This window comes from Zea mays, chromosome 2 (assembly GCF_902167145.1).
Source record: "Zea mays cultivar B73 chromosome 2, Zm-B73-REFERENCE-NAM-5.0, whole genome shotgun sequence".
Taxonomy (NCBI): Eukaryota; Viridiplantae; Streptophyta; class Magnoliopsida; order Poales; family Poaceae; genus Zea; species Zea mays.
In genome coordinates this window covers 234419494-234443281 of record NC_050097.1, presented here as the reverse complement: position 1 = coordinate 234443281, position 23788 = coordinate 234419494, and positions in this window count along the sequence as shown.

Sequence of the window (23788 nt, the reverse complement as noted above, 5' to 3'; positions counted from 1 at the left end):
CAATCTATTAAAATTCAATTACGAAGATTTAACCTTCGTAATCGTATTGTCATCAACCTTCGTCCAAGGTTCATTAATCCCCAAGGGAATAATGCTTCGTTGGACGAAGGACATTAACATTTAACATTTTATGTTGCCTTGTTCTTAACTCATAGCATTTGAGAACAAGTCCCCAACATTGGCGCCCACCTCCGGTCAACTCACTTCCACTTTTTTGAGCTGATGGCTTCGATTAACGATCAAGCTGGAGCTGCTTCGGCCCCGAAGCTGGTGTTCTCGATAACAGGTGGTTCATGCTCAGAACCAGCCAACAAAAAGCAGAAGAAAGAGGCGCAGAGAAGGGTACAACATGTTGGAGTGCAGGGACCCTTCATCAAGTCAAGATGGTCACACATTCCAATCACCTTCTCCCAAGAGGATCTTCAGCTCAAGGATTTTCCTCATAACGATGCTATGGTTATTTCTTGTGTTATCAAAGGATTTCTGGTCCACAATGTTTTGGTTGATACAGGCAGTGCAGCTGATATTATATTTGCTAAGGCCTTCAGACAAATGCAAGAGCCAGAAGACAAGATTCATGATGCTACACACCCTCTCTGTGGCTTCGGAGGAAGACAGATTGTAGCACTGGGCAAGATCACCATGCCAGTGACCTTCGGCTTCATCAACAACACCAGAACCGAGCAAGTTGTGTTTGACATTGTTGACATGGAATACCCTTACAATGCAATTATTGGTCGTGGCACCCTCAATGCTTTCGAAGCAATTCTTCATCCTGCTTACCTTTGCATGAAGATACCTTCGGATCAAGGACCCATTGCTATTCATGGAAGTCAGGAAGCAGCCAGAAGGGCCGAGGGAAACTGGACTGACTCAAAAGCAATCCATAACATAGATGGAGCTGAAGCTTGTGAACAGTACAAATTCAGAAGGGAGAAAGCAGCTTCAGCAGATCAGCCGAAGCCCATGCTCTTATGTGAGGACATAGCAGAGCAGAAGGTGCTGTTGGGCTCTCAATTATCCGAAGAACAGGAGAAAACCTTGATAAGGTTTTTGTTCAACAACAAAGATGTTTTTGCATGGTCAGCCAATGATCTTTGCGGAGTTAACAGGGATGTTATTGAACACTCGCTCAATGTCGACCCATCTTTCAGACCCAGAAAGCAAAGGCTTCAGAAAATGTCTGATGACAAGGCCGAAGGCGCTCGGAATGAAGTCAAAAGACTCCTCAGTGCAGGAGTTATCAGAGAAGTAAAGTACCCAGAATGGCTAGCTAACACTGTTATGGTAAAAAAGGCCAATGGCAAATGGCGAATGTGTATCGATTTTACGGATCTCAACAAGGCTTGTCCGAAGGACGAATTCCCATTGCCAAGGATAGACTCCTTAGTTGATGCAGCAGCTTCGTCAGAGCTTATGAGTCTTCTCGATTGTTATTCAGGCTATCATCAAATTTGGATGAAGAAGGAGGATGAGCCGAAGACCAGTTTCATAACCCCTAGTGGAACATATTGTTACCTTCGGATGCCTGAGGGGCTCAAGAACGCTGGAGGAAGTTTCAGCAGAATGACTGCGAAGGTTCTCCAGTCTCAGATAGGCAGAAATGTGCTAACTTATGTTGATGATATCATTGTAAAAAGCACGAAACAGGAAAATCACATTGCTGATTTGCAGGAGACCTTCGCCAGTTTTAGACAAGCTGGTCTAAAGTTGAATCCAGAAAAATGTGTCTTCGGAGTAAAGAAGGGGAAATTTCTTGGATGCTTGGTTTCAACAAAGGGAATTGAAGCTAATCCAAGTAAAATTGAAGCTATACTTCGAATGGAGCCACCAACTACAAAAAAGGGGGCCCAAAGATTGACAGGGAGGCTGGCATCTCTCAATAGATTCATATCCAGATCAGCAGAGAGAAATTTACCATTCTTCGAAGTGCTGAAATCAGCCAAAGTCTTTCAATGGGGACCAAGCCAACAAAAAGCCTTCGAGGAACTGAAGCAATATTTGATAGATTTAACAACATTAACTCCACCAACGCCAGGGGCTCCTTTGTTATTATATGTGGCAGCTTCGCATTCAGCGGTAAGTGCAGCACTTGTCCAGGAGAAGCTTGATGGCCAAGTCAAGAAGCAGGTCCCAGTGTATTTTGTATCTGAAGTTCTTAGTATATCAAAGAAAAACTATACAGAATTGGAGAAGGTGTTATATGCTGTTTTGATGGCATCCAGGAAGCTTCGGCATTACTTTCAAGCATACAATATTGTTGTTCCTTCTTCACAACCGTTGAAGGATATTTATGAGAAATAGAGAAGCTACTGGACGGATTGGAAAATGGGCTGCAGAGCTCAATGAATTTTGCATTGATTATGTGCATAGATCTTCGATCCAGTCTCAAGCGTTGGCAGATTTCATTGCTGACTGGACGCCAGGGGCTCAGGATGAAGAAACAAATAAAGATGCCGAAGTATGGACAGTGTTTTGCGATGGGTCTTGGGGAACCTTCGGAGCAGGAGCAGCCGCTGTGTTGGTCTCACCATTCAAAGTTAAAACTTGTTATGCAGCAAGACTCGATTTTAGTTGTACTAACAATATTACTGAGTACGAAGCCCTGCTTTTGGGCCTTCGGAAGTTAAAAGCAATGGGAATCAGAAGGGCCATTCTTAAAACTGATTCCCAGGTTGTTTCGGGTCATATCGACAAGAGTTGTAAGGCTAAAGATCCGAAGTTTGAAAAATATCTAGACACGGTCCGAAGGATTGAAGCTTCCTTCGAAGGATTTTCTGTCAAAAATATCCCTCGAGGACAAAATGAGCATGCTGATTTGCTAGCTAAGTCAGCAGCACAGGGGCTGCTCTTACCTTCGGATGTGTTCTTCGAAACAATAAAAGCACCTTCAGTGGAACTTCTTGAAAGAGCAGTCCTCAATATATCTCCTGTTTATAGTGAAGACTGGAGAACTGAGATTATCTCTTACCTTCAGGGTAATTTCCTTTCAGATGACGAAACTTACAACAGGAGGATAGAGGCAAGAGCTCGTCCATATGTCATGATAGAAGGGGAGTTGTACAAGCATGGAGTTTGTGCTCCATTACTCAAGTGTTTATCTAGAGCCGAAGGCATAGAATTGATGAAAGAAATACATGCAGGCCTGTGTGGATCTCACATTGGATCTAGGCCGTTACTTGGAAAAGTTTTCCGTCAAGGGTTTTATTGGCCGAAGGCAGCTTCGGATGCAGCGGAATTAGTTCAAAAGTGTGAAGGTTGTCAGAAATGTGCAAGAGATCAAAAACAACCTTCGTCTCTAACTCAGCTGATACAACCCATCTGGCCATTGCAAAGGTGGGGCCTTGACTTGTTAGGTCCGTTACCACCGGCCCAAGGAAACTTAAGATATGTTGTTGTGGCTGTGGAATATTTTTCTAAATGGATTGAGGCAAAGCCTTTAGCCACAATAACTTCGGCCACCATTCAAAAGTTTTTCTGGCAGAATATTGTTTGTCATTTCGGAGTACCAAAGGCCATCACTGTAGATAATGGAACACAGTTCGACTCCGAAGCTTTCAGAGAATTCTATGATCAAATTGGCACGAAGATCCATTTTGCATCAGTCAGGCATCCAGAGTCAAATGGACTCGTTGAAAGAGCCAATGGCATCATAATGACAGGAATAATGAAGTTAATCTTCAATCAACCCAGGGGAAAGTGGCTAGATCAATTAATCAAAGTGGTATGGAGCCACAACACAACAACATCAAGGTCAACAGGCTTTACTCCATTCAAATTATTGTTTGGTGACGAAGCAATAACCCTGGAAGAAGCTAAAACTGGATCAATAAGAGTAGTAGCTTCGACAGAATCAGATCCTGAAGCTGATCATTCTGTGGAAAAAGATGCTATAGAAGGGATCAGGCTTCAAGCTGTGGAGAACATCAATAAATATCAAGCCAAAACAATCAAATGGCGTGATAGAAAGGTTCGGCTAAAGAATATTGAGCCAGAACATTTGGTGCTTCGGAGAGTGGCTAACCCAGATACAGTGGGCAAGTTGCAGTTGAAATGGGAGGGACCTTTTTTGGTAGTATCTTCGTCAAGACCCGGTTCATACAGATTGAAGGATATGGACGACAACGACATTCCTAGATCTTAGAATGCGGATGAGCTTCGGCGATATTATGTATAACTTGATGTAATTTTTTATATTTTTTATTTTTTCTTTCATGGCACCCTTTTCCTTTCTGAAGGGGGAGAAAGGTTTTTAATGGGGCCATCACATGTAATTTCCTTTTTTAGCTCTATAAGAGCAAAATCCCCCAAAGATGTAAATGTAAAAGCTGAGAACGCACCATCGAGTGTCGGAAAGAAACAGGGAAGAAGCTCCAAAGTCGTTCCTAAGGGAATGCAGAGCTTACAGCGAAAAATAAACGCTGATTCCGCCGAAAGTAAAAGGCGAAGAAGCTCCAAAGACGTTCCTAAGGGAATGCAGAGCTTATAGCGAAAAGTCAACGCTGATTCCGCTGAAGTAAAAGGCGAAGAAGCTCCTAAGGGAGGCTTACAGCGAAAAGTCAGCGCTGATATGTGATTGTTTCTAAGGAAATAACGGTTGTGATTATGGCTTCGGATATGTGTTTGGACATTCATTTGCACATCACATTACATCATAACATTTGCATTCATAAACATTCATCCAGGCATATGTAGGATAACCATCATCATAGCATAAGTGGTTGCTTCGGCAAAAAGGAAAAACTGTCTTTTGTACTTCGTCGTGTACGAAAAGAAGAGCTTCGGAAAAAAACGAAAAGTTGTTTTTTATGCTTCGCTGTGTACGAAAAGAAGGGAAGGTGTTTTTTCGCCTTCGGCTCAAAAAGATAATTTCGTCCACATCAAAGCGTCTTTCATACATTAATGGAAGGGTAAGAGCATATTACAAGGTACGAACATAATTCATTAAGAACAGTTTAGTCATATTTACAAAAGTTATTTCAAAAGTTTCTTGAGTTTGTCTACAGTCTACTCCTACTGATCTTCATGAGGCCTCAGCTTCGGCATCATACTCTTTAAGCATCGGTCTCGGCTTCGTCATCCTACATGAATTAAGTTGTTGGGGGTCAAAAACCAAGCTTGAAGGAAAAGGTAAGCACAAGGTATGATTTCTTACTGGTTCAAGATGACTCCGAGCTTCGTCTCCAGCCTTTTCTCGCCCGCCTTTTGTCCATATCATCTTTACAAATCTATTAGAAATGCTTCGGGCGAGGTCAGGAATATCATCTAAAATTGATGGTGATAGAGTGAAATTGGGCCTATTAACAATTTTTCCATGGTCGCAGCCAGCTTTCAGAAAAGTTGCAGCAGTGCCCCGAGAAGCTACCCAGGCACAGAAGTCACCGTGCCCGGCTATAACTTCGTCAAGCTCATCAATTTCACCCTCAATATGTTCGAAGGTCTTTGGTAAATCTTCAGTTGACGGGGTGAACTTCCCACTGCTGGCCCCGACTGAGTGGAAGATTTTTCTCAGTCGTTGAATACATTTATTGCTAAACTCCAAACATTTGTCTTGAAGGCTTGCCAATAATTTTTTCAAATCTGAATTTTGTTGGACTTCGGCTTCAAGTTTCGTATTAAGTTCTTGCTTTTCTTTTTCAAACTGTTCAGATTGGCAGAGAAGCTTCGTATTCAATTCTGCTACTTTAGCTTCGGCTTCTGCCAATAAGCTTTCAGTTGTCTGAAGCTCGAAGTTTTTCTTTTCAATAGTAGCTGATTGCTCTTTTATTTTGCTCTCTAAATTTTCAATTATAACCTCGTGTTTTTTGTCTTCTAGATCTTGCTGCATTTTCAAAGCCTTGCTCAACAGCATACTCTGCACGTAAACAACCTTCGTTAGACATGTCTTCATTATTAAAAACAATAAAAGTCAAGGGAAAAGTAGTTCACCTTGAAATTGGAATAAAATAAACTACCAACGATATGTTGTCGTCGGTAGCGGCTAATGTCCGTTTCCAGCTTCGGAAAACCGATACTCTTTGATAGAGTACCGATAACCTTAGCTCCAGTTTGATCCCGGATACAGTCTAATTTTTCATCGTCAATACCCCCGAAGAGGAGTGCTCCTGGTTTATATCCGCAAGATTTGGCATATTCTTTAAGCTCTTCTATTTCGGTTTTTGACAATTCTTGTCCAACTAAATTTTGAAACATGAAGGCTTCGTCCTCTGAAGCTTCGTCAGCAATTTCCTTTTCTTTCTCAGACAATGCGCCCATGGCCTCTTCGGTGGCAGTAGTGGCTTCTTCTGTGGCCATGTTTAGCAGCATTTTGTCGATGTGTTCGATTGTGCTTGCCAAATTCAAATCTTCAGTTGAGGTAGCTTCGGTAGCCGCGACCTCCGAAGGTATGACTTCAATATTTGTTATTTCCTCAGCCGCTGGTATCTTCTGAGCTGAAGCTCTCGGTGGTGTCTTGTCAATGACTTCTGTCACTGCGATGATTCTTTGTCTCTTTGTTTTAGTTGTTTTCTTCGTTTTTTCGGGCTCCTTTTCCTTCTGAAAAAACTTTGTCAGTTGAGGCCCCAATGGGACTTAGCTTCGCAGGCAGGGATTCAGTCATTACCTTCAAAATCTCTTCCACGTCAGTGGCAGAGCGTGATGCGGGAGTCTCCTCTTCGTCGGATACTTTTTGCTTCGGAGATGATACTTTCCTCTTCTTCAGGAATATTCTTCTTTTTTGGTGGTTCTTTCTCATCTTCATTTAAAGCTTCGGCTACCCTTTTCCTTTTCCGGCCTTCGACACCTTTATTCAGATTTTCGTAGTCAGGGTATTCAAAACCCAGGGCGTCCAGTACTCGATTCAGTCTTCGCTTCGGACGGGTACCGAAGGCCGCAGTCATCAACTGATCCTCTTTTTTGGAGTAATTACCGAGTATTTCATTGCACATTATTTCAATTGTGTCCAGCCACTCTTGGCAAGGTGTTTTAAAATATTTCTTAAACTTGTAATAGTAAGGTAACCGCACAAGTTCCCCTTCTTTCTTCTCCCCTCTCTAGCTTCGGCATTTCCCATTCTTTTAAGGTAGGAAAAACCCTGAAAGCCAAAAACTCTTGAACCAGGTCTCTTGTGCTGATATGCTCTGAAATAATTTTAAACTCAGCCAACGCTTTTTGGGTTGGACCTTCTGGTGTCATGTTGCAATGAGGTCGGGTTTCTCCGAAGATTAGTTCAAGCAGACTCTGCACAAGCTTCTCCTTGTCGTCATCAACCTTGACGTAGAACCATTCCGATTTCCAGCCTACCGGCCACTTGCTTCGATAGCTGATGACAGGAAACTTTGTGGTTTTCCGATAGGCAAAATTATAGCAACCAAAGTTATCATGCAATCCATCTTTTCTAGCCTTCGTCTGATAATGCAGCTCAGTGAACTCGATAAAAGCTGTCGGCAAACGACTCCACCGCCTGGCTTCGGAGGGCCCAGATATAGACGCTAAGCCTAACGATAGCGTTAGGAGTCAGCTGATGAAAGTAGATCCCAAACCTCTTCAATACATCTGCAATAATCCCATGTAGGGGGAATCTCAACCCAGCCTTTAGAAAGCTCTTGAAAATGACTATTTCATCCTTCTCTGGCTTCGGGGTAGTTTCTTCCCCCCCGAAGCGTAGTAGCTTCTTCTGACTTTCACTGAAATAACCCGACTTCACCATCTTGGAGAGATCAGCCTTCGAAACAGTCGACTTTCCGAAGTCCAAGTGGCTGGGCTTACTTGGCATGGCAATACGATAATCATCTTCGGAATCAGTTTCCTCAATGTTTCCTTCTTCCGCTTCGGCAGTCGCCTGTTCTGTCTCAGCAGTGGGGATTTCTTCCGGGATTACCAGTCCGGATCAGTTGCATCGCTTCGGAGATGGGAACAGTCTCCGATCCTTCAGCTTCGCCTCCCTCACGCTCAACCCTAGCGGTAGAACGCACTCTGGCCATTTAACTCTGAATTTTTTGGGAACTAAATGCTTTTTCTTCCAAAGCTTTTTCTTCTGACGAAGTAAGCTTCAAACTGGAGCTTCGTCTGATTCTGAGAGTCAAGCTTCGGCTATGGTTAAAAATTTTGGCAGCAAAACAGTGCAAATAGCAATGAATGCTGTGGTAACTTCACACCTACTCGTCTGTTTATATAGTGATGTAGGTAAGAAGGGTGAATCGCCAGGATTTTTACACCAGGCGGACAGCCGCTTGCACTCGCTGCGCGGTGGACCGCAGTGACCAAACAGTAGCTCTGCAAGGTGGGACCGCTACGCGCTCGGAAACTGAATCGTTTCTCGACAACGAGCTCAGGGAAGGTGTTTTTTGGACCTTCGGCTTCCCGAAGCTTAAGAGACTTTTTTCACGGATCAAGCTCGTTACGAAAAACGATCTAGCTGCCGCGAAAGGGGCTACTGTTGGGACTATGCTTCGTCGCCGAAGGTCTTGTAGGAAGAAGCAGCTTCGGCTGAAGCTGTCCGCATGAGATGACCGAAGGATCCTCTTCATGAAGCTTCGGAATTACAAACCGACTTAAAAAGTAGAATGACCTTTTAGTCCATAAATGTTTGGGTCGCTGTTGTAATCCCTTATAAGGGGCATAATTGTAATTCCCCACAGGCTGTGTCCTGTGCCTATAAATAGTGAACAGTATTTCTTTACTGTTCACGGATTCCGGTATTTTGCAATCGCATCATTCGGGAACCAATCTTTGTCAAGGCAGAGGTATAACTGTATTCAATGATTAAATATACTGAGTAAATATAATATGGTTCGTTTATGATTCATTTACCTTTGATACTCTATATTTTATGTTATCTTATACAATCTATTAAAATTCAATTACGAAGATTTAACCTTCGTAATCGTATTGTCATCAACCTTCGTCCAAGGTTCATTAATCCCCAAGGGAATAATGCTTCGTTGGACGAAGGACATTAACATTTAACATTTTATGTTGCCTTGTTCTTAACTCATAGCATTTGAGAACAAGGTCCCCAACAGTGATAAATTCATTTTGGATGGCGACGAAAATTCTAGATATTTCATTTACTTGCCAAGTGTAAGAGAAGGAAGCTTAAAATTGTGACTTACTCATGAAGATAGAATTGCTCAGGATGATGATGAGATAAATCATTTGGCGACTTCTTTTTACCAAAATCTGTTTGGTCATTCTCAAGAATCTAGTATGAATCTGAATCATTTGGATATGAAAATGTTGGATGATACTGACAAAGAATACCTGACCAGACCGTTTGACATGAAGGAAATTAGAGAGGTGGTGTTTTCTATGAAACATAATAGAGCTCCTGGGCCTGATAGCATCCCTGCTGAATTTTTTCAGGAGTTTTGGGACACGATTAAAAATGATCTGTTTAACCTCTTTCAAGATTTTCATGCTGGCACTCTTAACATTGAGAGACTTAATTTTGGAGTGGTGACTCTTATTCCCAAAGTTCCTAATGCTATTGACATTAAAGCATTCAGACCTATTTGCTTGCTTAATGTGTGTTACAAGATTATTACCAAAGTTTTGACCAACAGATTGATTAGTGATTTTCAGTATGGTTTTATCAAGGGTAAATATATCATGGATGGAGTGGTCTCTCTCCATGAGATTATTCATGAGGTGAAAAAAAGGAAGCAGAGTGGGATAATTTTTAAGGTAGATTTTGAGAAAGCGTATGACAAGGTGAATTGGAATTTTCTTCATCATATGATGATGAAAAAAGGTTTTGGTGACAAATGGTGTGATTGGGTTATGAGAACTGTTAGGGGTGGTAAAGTGGCCATCAAGACCAATGACAGAGTGGGTCCCTATTTTACCACTCACAAAGGTGTCAGACAAGGTGACCCTTTCTCCCCCTTGCTTTTTAATATTGCTGTTGATGGGCTTGCTTGTATGGTTCAAAGGGCCAAAGATGAAGGTATTATCAGTGGGCTCATTCCTCATATAATTCCTAATGGCTGTTGTTGTTTGCAGTATGCTGATGATACCATTTTTTTGCTCCAAGATGATCTGGAGGGAGCCAGAAATCTTAAGTTTATTCTCTGTTTATTTGAACAGATGTCTGGTCTCAAAATCAATTTTCATAAAAGTGAAATTTTCTGTTTAGGTGAAGCTGTTGATAAGGAATTCTGGTATGCTGACATTTTTACTTGCCCTTCTAATTGTCTTCCAATGAAATATTTGGGAGTTCCGATTGATGATAAGAAACTTTGCAAGTATTTGTGGTTACCCACAGTAGAGAAAGTTGAAAAAAATGGGGGCTTGGCAAGGAAAATTCCTTAGTTTGGGTGGTTGGTTAGTCTTGATTAATAGCAGCCTTACCAATGTTCCCTTTATACATGCTCTCGATGTATAAAGCTCCCAAGTACATTGTGAAGAAAATGGATCTCTTTAGAAAAAAGGCTTCTTTGGCAAGGTGGTCATACAAAAAGGAAATACCACCTTGCTGACTGGAATATGGTGTGTTCTCCGAGAGGTCAAGTTGGACTTGGAGTCTTGGATCTTCACAAGATGAATGAGGCGCTTCTAGCTAAATGGCTTTGGAAGTTGGAAAATACGAATGGGCTGTGGCAGACTATTATCAGACATAAATATGTCAAAGGAAGGCCTATTATTTCACTGAAAAAAGACAAAGTGACTCTCACTTCTGGAAAGGTATTCTGGATACTAGGGATAATTTTTACAAGTATTGTAAAAAAAGTAGGTAATGGCAGTAATACCAGCTTCTGGCACAATATTTGGTGTGATTTAGAGCCTTTGTCTTCTAAATATGCTAGTTTGTATGATATTGCTTATGATAAAGATATCACAGTGAAAAAAGCTTTTTCTTCTGATTTTAGAGCTGTGAATTTCAGAAGAAGGATTTATGGTACCTTGGAAGTTGATTATAACAATCTTATTACACAGTGTAATAATACCAATATTTCTGAGGAAGAGGATAAATCAGTTTGGCTTCTGGGTAACAAAGGTTATTCTGTTAATTCTATTTATAAAGAAATCAAGTGCTCTCAGATTCCTTTGTCTTCTAGTTTCCTGTGGAAGACTAGACTCCCACATAAGATCAAAGCTTTTCTGTGGCTTGTTATGCATAAAAAGATTTTAACCAAGGACAATTTGTTCAAGAAGAATTGGAAGGGTAATCTGGAATGCACCTTTTGTGGATTTTCAGAATCCATAGACCATTTGTTTTTTCAGTGTCCGGTTGCTAGATTTACTTGGAGAATAGTCTAATCAGCTCTTGGACTAATTTCTATTCCTGATAATGTGGATGATTTGTTTGGTACTTGGATTAACAGTTTTAACAAGACTGAAAAAAATCTGGTACTGTTCGGCTGTGGAGCTGTCATTTGGGCGATCTGGCGTTGTCGCAATAATTGTTGCTTTGGGACTGACCGAATTGATGATCCGACTAATGTGATTTTCTCTTGTTGTTATTAGGCTTGATACTTGGGCTATTCGTCAAAAAAAGAAGGCAAGAAAACTAGGTGGAGCTCGGAAGTCTCAAAATCAAAAAGATGGCGTGTGAGATCTACAGCAAGACTCATGGTTGGAGGCCAGTTGACAGACGAATCCAATGAAGAAATCTGTTTTTGTTATCTGGCTATTTTGGTTCATCAACTTTGTGGTCGTTCTACTTCCCCTCCCCGGTAGTGCCAAAGCTACAGGAAAAACTACGGGATAGAATGTTGCTTGCTGATTTGGTTTGATCTGTGTGAACTTTGATTTTGGTCAGTGTCGGGGACCATAATTAGGGGTACCCTCAAGGCTCCTAAATCTTAGCTGGTAACCTCCATCAGCACAAAGCTGCAAAGGCCTGATGGGTGCGATTAAGTCAAGGATCGGTCCATTCGAGGGACGCGATCACGCCTCGCCCGAGCCCAGCCTCAGGCAAGGGCAGTCGACCCCGGAGGATCTACGTCTCGCCCGAGGCCCCCCCCTCCATCAACGGACACAGCCTTCGGCTCGCCCGAGGCCCAGTCTTCGCCAAGAAGCAACCTTGACCAAATTGCCACGCCAACCGACCAAATCTCAGGGGCATTTGATGCAAAGGTGGCCTGACACCTTTATCCTGACGCCCGCTCTCCAGTCGACAGAGCCGAAGTGACCGTAGTCACTTCGCCGCTCCACTGACCGGTCTGACAGGGGGACAGCGCCGCCTGCGCCGCTCCGACTGCTGTGCCACTCGACAGAGTGAGGCTGACAGCAGCCAAGTCTGGCCCTATGCGCCATGGGAAACTCCGCTTCGCCCGACCCCAGGGCTCGGACTCGGGCTCAGCCCCGGAAGACGATGAACTCTGCTTCGCCCGACCCCAGGGCTCGGACTCGGGCTCAGCCCCGAAGGACGACGAACTCCGCCTCGCCCGACCCCAGGGCTCGGACTCAGCCCTGGCTCCAGCCGACGGTCTCCGCCTCGTCCGACCCGGGGGCTCAGACTCGACCTCGACCTTGGAAGACAGACTCGACCTCGACCTCGGAGGAGCCTCCACCTCGCCCAAACTAGGGCACGGACCGACCACGTCAACAGGAGGCGCCATCATTACCCTACCCCAAGCTGACTCAGGCTGCGGGGAACAAGACCGGCGTCCCATCTGGCTCGCTCCGCCAGACAAGTAATGATGGCGCCCTGCACGCTCTATGACGATGGTGGCTCTCAGCCCCCTTACGGAAGCAAGAGGACGTCAGCAAGGACTCGACAGCCCCGACAGCTGTCCTTCCGCCGGGCTCCAGCGCTCCTCCGACGGCCACGACACCACACGAACCGGGTGCCAAAACCTTTCCGGCTGCCACGATGGTATGTACTTAGGGCGCTAGCTCTCCTCCGCTAGACACGTTAGCACACTGCTACACCCCTCATTGTACACCTGGATCCTTTCCTTGCGCCTATAAAAGGAAGGACCAGGGCCCTCTTACGAGGGTGGGCCACGCGGGGAAGGACGGGACGGCGCTCGCGTGAGGCTGCTCGCTCCCTCCCGCGTGGACGCTTGTAACCCCCTACTGCAAGCGCACCCGACCTGGGCGCGGGACAAACACGAAGGCCGCGGGATTCCACCTCTCACGCCCGTCTCCCTCCGGCTGCCTCCCCCCTTCGCGCTCCGTCTCGCGCCGACCCATCTGGGCTGGGGCACGCGGCGATAATTTACTCGTCGGTCCTGGGACCCCCCCGGGTTCGAAACGCCGACAGTTGGCGCGCCAGGTAGGGGCCTGCTGCGTGTTGACGAACAGCTTCCCGTCAAGCTCCAGATGGGCAGTCTCCAGCAACCTTTCCAGCCCGGGACGGTGCTCCGTTTCGGGAGTCTTGAGTTCATGTCCCTCGACGGCAGCTACGATATGACACTCCTTCCCTCGCCGCGCGACAGCGACAATGGCGGCCGACAGCCTGCCCGCCGGCGGCGGAATCGACGACGTCTTCCCCGCATGGTGGAAGAACAACATTCGAGCTCACCCCGTCCCCTCCCCCGCCGACGGAGGAGGAGGCGGGGCAATCAAGGCCAAGCAGAAGGCGGCACCTCGTCGGCTGTCGAGCGAGTCGACGGCGCCGACGCCCCAACGGGGGGCACGTCGGGCATCAACCTCGCGTCTGAGACGAAGACGAGCGCCGTCTCCCCGCAACACGCCAACCCCAAGCAAACGGACGACGCCAACACGCTCACGAAGGACTTGCTGGGCGTCACCCTCATACCTGAGACGACGGTGCAGTCAGTCCCTGACGTGACTTCATCACCGCCCGTCGACCAAGAGGTACCAACCGATTCCCATCTCACGCCTTTTGGATTCAGCCTCGACCCGCCAAGCAACTTCGCTTTGGTGGACGCTCTCGTGGAGGCGAGTCCAAACCCTCTGGGGTATCGTATGCGGTCGCCCTGGGATCGGCTGACGGACGTCTCGACCTACGGGCCCTCGGGGTCCGAGGAAGATGACGCGCCCGACTTTTGTTGGGATTTCTCCGGACTTGGTAACCCCAGAGCCATGCGGAACTTCATGACCGCATGCAACTACTGCCTTTCCGACTGTTCTGACGGTAGCCGCAGCCTCGACGACGAGGACTGCGGCCCAAGTCGTGAATGTTTCCACGTCGATCTAGGGGGTCCCAACGAAGGCAACCATCTTGGTATGCCGGAGAACGGTGATCTCCCTAGGCCTGTGCCTCGCGTTGACATCCTACGGGAGCTAGTTGTGGTCCCCGTTCCGGCGGGGGGTCATGACCCACAGCTCGAGCAAATCCGCGGGGTGCAGGCCAGGCTCGACGAGGGAGCAGGAACACTTGAGCCGATCCACCGGGACATCTGGCAGGAATGGGCGGGCCAACCCCCGGCCGGAGAAGTACGTCACCTACCCTAGGGTATCCAGCACCGCATCGCCGACGATGTCAGGGTAAGGCCGCCACCGACTTCCAGTGGAGTCGGCGAGAACCTGGCTGCAGCGGCAATGCTTCTCCGCGCGATGCCGGAGCCATCAACCACCGAGGGGCGGCGTATCCAGGGAGAGCTCAAGAATCTCTTGGAGGACGCCACGGTCCGACGGGCCGAAAGCTCCGCCTCCCGAAGGCAGGTGTACCCCTCGGAACATCGCGCCGCGACTTCCCGATTCATGCGGGAAGCCTCGGTCCACACCAGGCGCACGCGCAACACAGCGCCTGCGGCCCCAGGTCGCCTCGGCAACGAGCACCACCACCGCAACCGTCGGGCCCACCTCGACGAGAGGGTGCGCCGAGGCTACCACCCCAGGCATGGGGGACGCTACGACAGCGGGGAGGATCGGAGTCCCTCGCCCGAACCACTCGGTCCACAGGCTTTCAGCCGCGCCATACGACGGGCGCCGTTCCCGACCCGGTTCCAAATCCCAACTACTATCGCAAAGTACTCGGGGGAGACGAGACCGGAACTATGGCTCGCGGACTACCGGCTGGCCTGCCAACTGGGTGGAACGGACGATGACAACCTCATCATCTGCAACCTCCCCCTATTCCTCTCCGACACCGCTCGCGCCTTGTTGGAGCACCTGCCTCCGGGGCAGATCTCCAACTGGGACGACCTGGTCCAAGCCTTCGCAGGCAATTTCCAGGGCACGTACGTGCGCCCTGGGAACTCCTGGGATCTCCGAAGCTGCCGACAGCAGCCGGGAGAGTCTCTCCGGGACTACATCCGACGATTCTCGAAGCAGCGCACCGAGCTGCCCAACATCACTGATTCAGATGTCATCGGCGCGTTCCTCGCCGGCACCACCTGCCGCGACCTGGTGAGCAAGCTGGGTCGCAAGACCCCCACCAGGGCGAGCAAGCTGATGGACATCGCCACCAAGTTCACCTCTGGCCAGGAGGCGGTTGAGGCCATCTTCCGGAAGGACAAGCAGCCCCAGGGCCGCCCACCGGAAGATGCCCCCGAGGCGTCAACTCAGCGCGGCGCCAAGAAGAAAGGCAAGAAGAAGTCGCAAGCGAAGCGCGACGCCGCCGACGCGGACCTTGTCGTCGCCGCCGAGTACAACAACCCTCGGAAACCCCTCGGAGGTGCCAACCTCTTCGACAAGATGCTCAAGGAGCTGTGCCCCTATCATCAGGGGCCCGTCAAGCACACCCTTGAGGAATGCGCCATGCTTCGGCACCACTTTCACAAGGCCGGGCCACCCGCGGAGGGTGGCGGGGCTCGCGACGATGATAAGAAGGAAGGTCACCAGGCAGGAGAGTTCCCCGAGGTCCGCGACTGCTTCATGATCTACGGTGGGCAAGCGGCGAACGCCTCGGCTCGGCACCGCAAGCAAGAGCGTCGGGAGGTCTGTTCGGTAAAGGTGGCGGCGCCAGTCTACCTAGACTAGTCCAACAAGCCCATCACCTTCGACCAAGCCGACCACCCCAACCGCGTGCCGAGCCCGAGAAAATACCCGCTCGTTGTCGACCCCGTCATCGGCGACGTCAGGCTCACCAAGGTCCTCATGGACGGAGACAGCAGCCTCAACATCATCTACGTCGAGACCCTCGGGCTCCTGCGCGTTGATCTGTCCTCGGTCCGGGCAGGCGCTGCGCCTTTCCACGGGATCATCCCCGGGAAGCGCGTCCAGCCCCTCGGACAACTCGATCTTCCCGTCTGCTTTGGGACGCCCTCCAACTTCCGAAGGGAGACCCTCACGTTCGAGGTGGTCGGGTTCCGAGGAACCTACCACGCAGTACTGGGGAGGCCATGCTACGCGAAGTTCATGGCCGTCCCCAACTACACCTACCTCAAGCTCAAGATGCCGGGCCCCAACGGGGTCATCACCGTCGGCCCCAAGTACCGACACACGTTCGAATGCGACGTGGAGTGCGTGGAGTACGCCGAGGCCCTCGCCGAATCCGAGGCCCTCATCGCCGACCTGGAGAGCCTCTCTAAGGAGGTGCCAGACGTGAAACGCCACGTCGGCAACTTCGAGCCAGCGGAGACGGTTAAGTCCGTCCCCCTCGACCCCAACAGCGACGCCTCCAAGCAGATCCGGATCGGCTCCAAGCTCGATCCCAAATAGGAAGCAGTGCTCGTCGACTTTCTCCGCGCGAACGCCGACGTTTTCGCGTGGAGTCCCTCGGACATGCCCGGCATACCGAGGGATGTCGCCGAGCACTCGCTGGATATCTGAGCTGGGGCCCGACCCGTGAAGCAGCCTCTGCGCCGATTTGACGAAGAAAAGAGGCTAGGCCATAGGCGAGGAGATCCACAAGCTAATGGCGGCAGGGTTCATCAAAGAGGTATTCCATCCCGAATGGCTTGCCAACCCTGTGCTTGTGAGAAAGAAAGGAGGGAAATGTTTGATGTGCGTAGACTACACTGGTCTAAACAAAGCATGTCCGAAAGTTCCCTACCCTCTGCCTCGCATCGATAAAATTGTGGATTCCACTGCTAGGTGCGAAACCCTGTCTTTCCTTGATGCCTACTCAGGGTATCACCAAATTAGGATGAAAGAGTCCGACCAGCTCGTGACTTCTTTCATCACACCCTTCGGCATGTACTGCTATGTCACCATGTCGTTTGGTTTGAGGAATGCGGGTGTGACATACCAACGGTGCATGAACCATGTGTTCGGCGAACACATTGGCCGAACCGTCGAGGCTTACGTCGATGACATCGTAGTCAAGACGAGGAAAGCCTTCGACCTCCTTTCCGACCTTGAAGTGACATTCCGATGTCTCAAGGCGAAAGGCGTGAAGCTCAATCTCGAGAAGTGTGTCTTCGAGGTCCCCCGAGGCATGCTCTTGGGGTTCATCGTCTCCGAGCGAAGCATCAAGGCCAACCCGGAGAAGATCGCGACCATCACTAGCATGGGGCCCATCAAGGACTTGAAAGGCGTACAGAGAGTCATGGGATGCCTTGTGGCTCTGAGCCGCTTCATCTCGCGCCTCGGCAAAAGAGGCCTGCCTCTGTACCGCCTCTTAAGGAAGGCCGAGTGCTTCACTTGGACCCCTGAGGCCGAGGAAGCCCTCGGGAACCTGAAGGCGCTCCTTACAAATGCGCCCATCTTGGTGCCCCCCGCTGCCGGAGAAGCCCTCTTGATCTACGTCGCCGCGACCACTCAGGTGGTTAGCGCCACGATTGTGGTTGAGAGACGAGAAGAGGGGCACGCATTGCCCGTCCAGAGGCCAGTCTACTTCATCAGCGAGGTACTGTCCGAGACCAAGATCCGCTACCCACAAATTCAGAAGCTGCTATACGCGGTGATCCTGACGCGGCGGAAGTTGCGACACTACTTCGAGTCTCATCCGGTAACTGTGGTGTCATCCTTCCCCCTGGGGGAGATCATCCAGTGCCGAGAGGCCTCGGGTAGAATTGCAAAGTGGGCGGTGGAAATCATGGGCGAGACGATCTCGTTCGTCCCTCGGAAGGCCATCAAGTCCCAGGTGTTGGCAGACTTCGTGGCTGAATGGGTCGACACCCAGCTCCCAACAGCTCCGATCCAACCGGAACTCTGGACCATGTTCTTCGACGGGTCGCTGATGAAGACAGGTGCAGGCGCAGGCCTGCTCTTCATCTCGCCCCTCGGAAAGCACCTACGCTACGTGCTACGCCTCTGTTTCCCGGCGTCCAACAATGTGGCTGAGTACGAGGCTCTGGTCAGCGGGTTGCGCATCGCCATCGAGCTATGGGTCCGACGCCTCGACGCTCGCGGTGACTCGCAGCTCGTCATCGACCGAGTCATGAAGAACTCCCACTGCCGAGACCCGACGATGGAAGCCTACTGCGATGAGGTTCGGCGCCTGGAAGACAAGTTCTACGGGCTCGAGCTCAACCACATCGCCCGACGCTACAACGAGACTGCGGACGAGCTGGCTAAAATAGCCTCGGGGCGAACAACGATTCCCCCGGACGTCTTCTCCCGAGACCTGCATCGACCCTCCGTCAAGACCAACGACACGCCCGAGCCCGAGAAGGCCTCGGCCCAGCCTGAGGCACCCTCGGCTCAGTTCGAGGTACCCTCGGCTCAGTCCGAGGCACCCTCGGCCCAGCCCGAGGCACCCTCGGCTCGACCCGAGGTACCCTCGGCCCCCGAGGGTGAGGCACTGCGCGTCGAGGAGGAGCGGAGCGGGGTCACGCCTGATCGAAACTGGTAGACCCCGTACCTGCAATATCTCCACCGAGGAGAGCTACCCCTCGACCAAGCCGAAGCTCGGCGGTTGGCGCGGCGCGCCAAGTCGTTTGTCTTGCTGGGGGATGGGAAGGAACTCTACCACCGCAGCCCCTCAGGCATCCTCCAGCGATGCATTTCCATCGCCGAAGGCCAGGAGCTCCTACAAGAGACACACTCGGGGGCTTGCGGCCATCACGCAGCACCTCGAGCCCTTGTTGGAAACGCCTTCCGACAAGGTTTCTACTGGCCGACGGCGGTGGCCGACGCCACTAGAATTGTTCGCACCTGCGAAGGGTGTCAGTTCTACGCAAGGCAGACCCACCTGCCCGCTCAGGCCCTGCAGACGATACCCATCACCTGGCCTTTTGTTGTGTGGGGTCTGGACCTCGTCGGCCCCTTGCAGAAGGCACCCGGGGGCTACACGCACCTGTTGGTCGCCATCGACAAATTCCCCAAGTGGATCGAGGTCCGACCCCTAAACAGCATTAGGTCCGAACAGGCGGTGGCGTTCTTCACCAACATCATCCATCGCTTTGGGGTCCCGAACTCCATCATCACCGACAACGGCACCCAGTTCACCGGCAGAAAGTTCCTGGACTTCTGCGAGGATCACCACATCCGGGTGGACTGGCCGCCTTGGCTCACCCCATGACGAATGGGCAGGTAGAGCGTGCCAACGACATGATTCTACAAGGACTCAAGCCTCGGATCTACAACGACCTCAACAAGTTCGGCAAGCGGTGGATGAAGGAACTCCCCTCGGTGGTCTGGAGTCTCAGGACAACGCTGAGCCGAGCCACGGGCTTCACGCCGTTCTTTCTAGTCTATGGGGTCGAGGCCATCTTGCCCACAGACTTAGAATACGGTTCCCCAAGGACGAGGGCCTACGCCGACCAAAGCAATCAAGCTAATTGAGAAGACTCACTGAACCAGCTGGAAGAGGCTCGGGACATGGCCTTACTACACTCGGCGTGGTACCAGCAGTCCCTGCGACGCTACCATGCCCGAGGGGTTCGGTCCCAAGACCTCCAGGTGGGCGACCTGGTGCTTCGGCTGCGACAAGACGCCCGAGGGCGGCATAAGCTCACGCCTCCCTGGTTAGGGCCGTTTGTCATCGCCAAAGTTCTGAAGCCCGGAACGTACAAGCTGGCCAACATTCAAGGCGAGGTCTACAGCAACGCTTGGAACATCCAACAGCTATGTCGCTTTTACCCTTAAGATGCTTTCAAGTTGTTCGTATGCCTCATTCCCACGCAAAGTTTAGTCGTCAAGGAAGGGTCGGCCTTGCCTCGGCAAAGCCCGACCCTCCCTCAGGGGCTAAAAGGGGGGAACCCCCTCTGCGTCAAAATTTTCCTCGAAAAAAGATATTTTTTTCGCCAGAATGTCTTTCGCGCTTCTCGACTACTTCGAAAGTGGATCCTGCCAAGGCTGACCGAGCCGAGGGACTCCTATGCCTCCGGGATACTGATACCTCACTCATCACCTTCTGCGATAAGTAACTCGCGCTCGGATAAGTGATTCTGCGGACCGAACAAGTCTTCACGCTCGAAAGCTCCTCTGCCGGAACGATCTTTCGGGCCTTCTCGACTGCGTCGGTGACAGAACCCAATGGACGAGTAAGAGTGCGTGTAAGCGGCAAGGCCGACCGAGCCGAGGGATTCCTACGCCTCTGGGATACGGATACCTCACTCATCACCTTCCGTGAAAAGCAACTCTCGCTCGCACAAACAATTCTATTACCGACAAAAAAGTCCAGATACTCAAAACAAGAGGAAAAGAAACGCAGCTTTACAACACGACGATGGTGTGTTTGGGCCTCGATGGCCGCAGAAAACATACACACACTACAAGATAATCCGATCCTACAGGCTCGGATCTTGACAGTTGAAGGGAGCAGCAGCACCCTCGGCGTCAACTACACCTTCGGCGAGGTCCGACCTAGCCTCGGACGGCGAAGCAGTCGGAGAATCTCCACTCTGAAGGACGACATCAGCACCCCGCCTGGGCCATCGCTGCCAGGGTCTTCTCCAGGAATCCGGCTCGAGCAAACGGCTCGGCCGGCCACCCCGAGGCCTCGGCCAGCGAATTGTGGCCTCGGCAACTCAACTCCGGAGTCGGTCCCGCCAGCGGACGACCCGGCCAGGCTCCGGCCGACCAAGTCTTCCTTTCGAGCCAACTCTGCCTCTGTTCCAGCTGACACCGCTACCCCCGGCTCCGGCTCATCGAAGAGCGGCCGAGGGGTTCCTTAACTAAGCAAGAGAAGCCTCAGACAACAAGGCCGACCGAGCCGAGGGACTCCTACGCCTCCGGGATACGGATACCTCACTCGTCACCTTTGCACGGGGCGACTCACGCTTGGTGAAGCGGTTCAGATAGCCGACAGGCGAGTCTTAGTGCTCGAAATGAGGAAAAAACACAGCTCCGCGCCGAGAATACATACATGTTCGGGCCCCGACGGTCGCAATGAACAAAACACCGGCATTCAAGATGCCATTACAAACGGAACTCCGGTTCCACCTCCGCAGGTACGAACAACCCCACACGATTGGGGGGCCTGCGGAGCAACAGAAGGCCGACGGACGGCTCACCGTCGCCCGCTCCAGCAGCAGCGACGACGACCCCCGCTACGGGTGGCCGAACTGCAGCAGCGATGGCCTCAGGGCGGACGCCGCTGCAACCTTGCCCTCGCCCACGCCGACGCTCGAGGGGCGAGGACAAGTACAAAGAGCCGGAGGCCCGAAGCGCGGATGGTGGCGGTGATCCCATCGGCGATGGGGACTTCTCGAGCCGCCCCCACCTCGGCACCGACGACAGGGGCCGTCAGCCCTCCGGCAGATCCCCACTCAGATCCTCCCGGACGAGTGGAGCACCGACCTCCGCGCGAAGGCGCCGTACCGGTGCAAAGGCAGGACCGCCCCAGAACACGAACGCCGCCCTAGCAGCGCGCGACGTCTTGGGCGGTCCTCCCGTGCGCGCGGCGCGACAACCGCCCTTGCGGCGGGAGGGGCACTGGGAGCCAAGCTGGCGAGCCCAACGCGCTGAAGCTGACGACGCCCGCCGTCGACCAGCCCCGCGTTGTCGAAGTCCGCCCCTCTCGCAGGGCCAGTGAGCGCCCTCTCCCTTGAATGCTGAAGGAGAGGCTGACCCATGAACCCGCGCAGGAGGTAGAGCTCCGGCTCAGCCCGGCCTCCACCCCAACGAGGATGATGAACATCCTTGAAGCTGAGGGCGGGACCAAGATCGCGGCCCGGCTTGCTTCTCCCTATCCAGGGGCTGGTGGTCACCGTCTTGGGTGACCACCGACGAGGGGATGCAGCCGGGCTGCATGATGAAAATCCTTGAAGCCGAACGATGGCTGAAAGGTACCAACTTCCACGAAGTTGCGTTCCTCCAACGACAAGGCGGAAGGATTGCGGGTGTTCCCCATCCGGGGGCTCGGAAGGTGGAAAGACACGATGCATAAGGGAGCGCGAAGACATGGTCGCCTTTCAAGGGGGTCACCCTCCTTTTAAAGGCGACTCTCCCTACTTGCGTCCCCAGCCGTCGTGGGCTGAGTCTTCTCCAACACGCTCCAAGGTCCTCCCCCTACGGCACGGAGGCTGGGTCCCACGCGTCATGCAAACTGGCCCAGGGCAGAAGAAGCCAAACCGCCGCGCGCGGTGCATGCAACCGCCCAGCGGTTACAAGCATCCCTCCACTTTCGCCCAGACCAGCGGGTGAAAGGGCGGGCAGCCATGCAGGCGGCATGCAACCGCGCCAAGTGGGCGCGCCCCTCCGACTTCCAACGCGCCCAGCATGGAGGCCCGGGCCCACGCGTCATGCAACCGGCACGCCGGTTGCTACGTGCGAGCAACTGCACCGCCACTCGCACCACTACCACGCCTCCACGACTGCGGAACCAGTACCGCAACTCGAGGCCACCCTGCGTACGACCCAGCAGTGCCAGCCAGGCGCGACGGTCAATACGGCCAAAAATGGGCTGGCAGTAATGGCGGTGGCAGGCGGGCAGGAGCAGCGGTCACGTCGTCAGCCAAGCTTACGTCCCATCCAGGGGCAGCGAGAGAACCCTCTCTCACGGCGTGAAGACGGCACGCCCGTGTTCCGTTCCTCGAACGGCTCGCGCACGCGCAACGGCCGCCTCGCGAACCACTCGCCCCGTCGCATTAACTCCGTGGCGGGACAGGCGGCGCCTCAGGCAGGAGAAGCAAGCGATGCTTCGCCTTCGCCTTCGTCAAAAAAGGTACGCCACGTCATTCGATTTCGTATCCTTTTCCTCTTTCTCTCTCTTACAACAGGGACCGGGAAAGGGGGATACCCCGAAAAGGATCCTTCTCCGTGAAGGAAACAGGCCCCGAGCCTCCCTACTGATCAGAGGTTCAAAGGCTGGCCCCCAGAGGGGTTTAACAGCCGCCTCAGAGCGCTTGGGTTCCGCGCCCACTACTGGTCAGAGGTTTGAAGGCCGGCCCCTCGGAAGGGTTCAACGGCCGCCTCAGGCCGCTCGGGCTCCGCGCCCACTACTGATCAGGGGTTCGTAGGCTGGCCCTCGAAGGGTTCACAGCCGCCTCAGACACAGAGCGAGGGATGACCCTGGGTACGTTCGATACATAACCAAGGCTCGGGCTACGCTCCCGAGGTACCCTAGGACATTTCCGAGACCAGCGGGAACGATCTTGTAACGAAATCCCATCAGAGGGAGGCATCGAGCCCTCGGACCCCGTCGAAAGGGGACCGGGTCCGGCAGATCACCTGCAGGTACTTTTGGAGCGCGCCTCCGGGCCTCTAGCCAACCCCTAACAAATGGGGCATGGGCGTCCACTCAGATTACCCGTCAGCAGCTCACCGGAGACACCATGTTCGGCGCCCTCCAAGGGCAACATGGCGCTTTCCCCCCTCCTCCTTGCGGAAAGGCGACGCAGGGGCGTATGTAAAAAAGTCGAGTCTGTCCTTGATCGTCCTCTCGCCCTGTGCAGAGGCTCGGGGGCTGCTCTCGCAAACCCGGCTCCGGCCAAACCGTTGACAGCGTCAACATACCAGCCCGAGAACTTGGGACCCGACCGTGCACCCGGGCTACGGCCAGCTCGCATGAGGGAACAACCAGACCAGCCGAAGCATTGTGCGAGGCATTAAGACCTCGAAGGAGTCAAACCACTCCTCCGAGGCCTCGGGGGCTACACCCGGCGGGTGTGCTCGCGCGCAC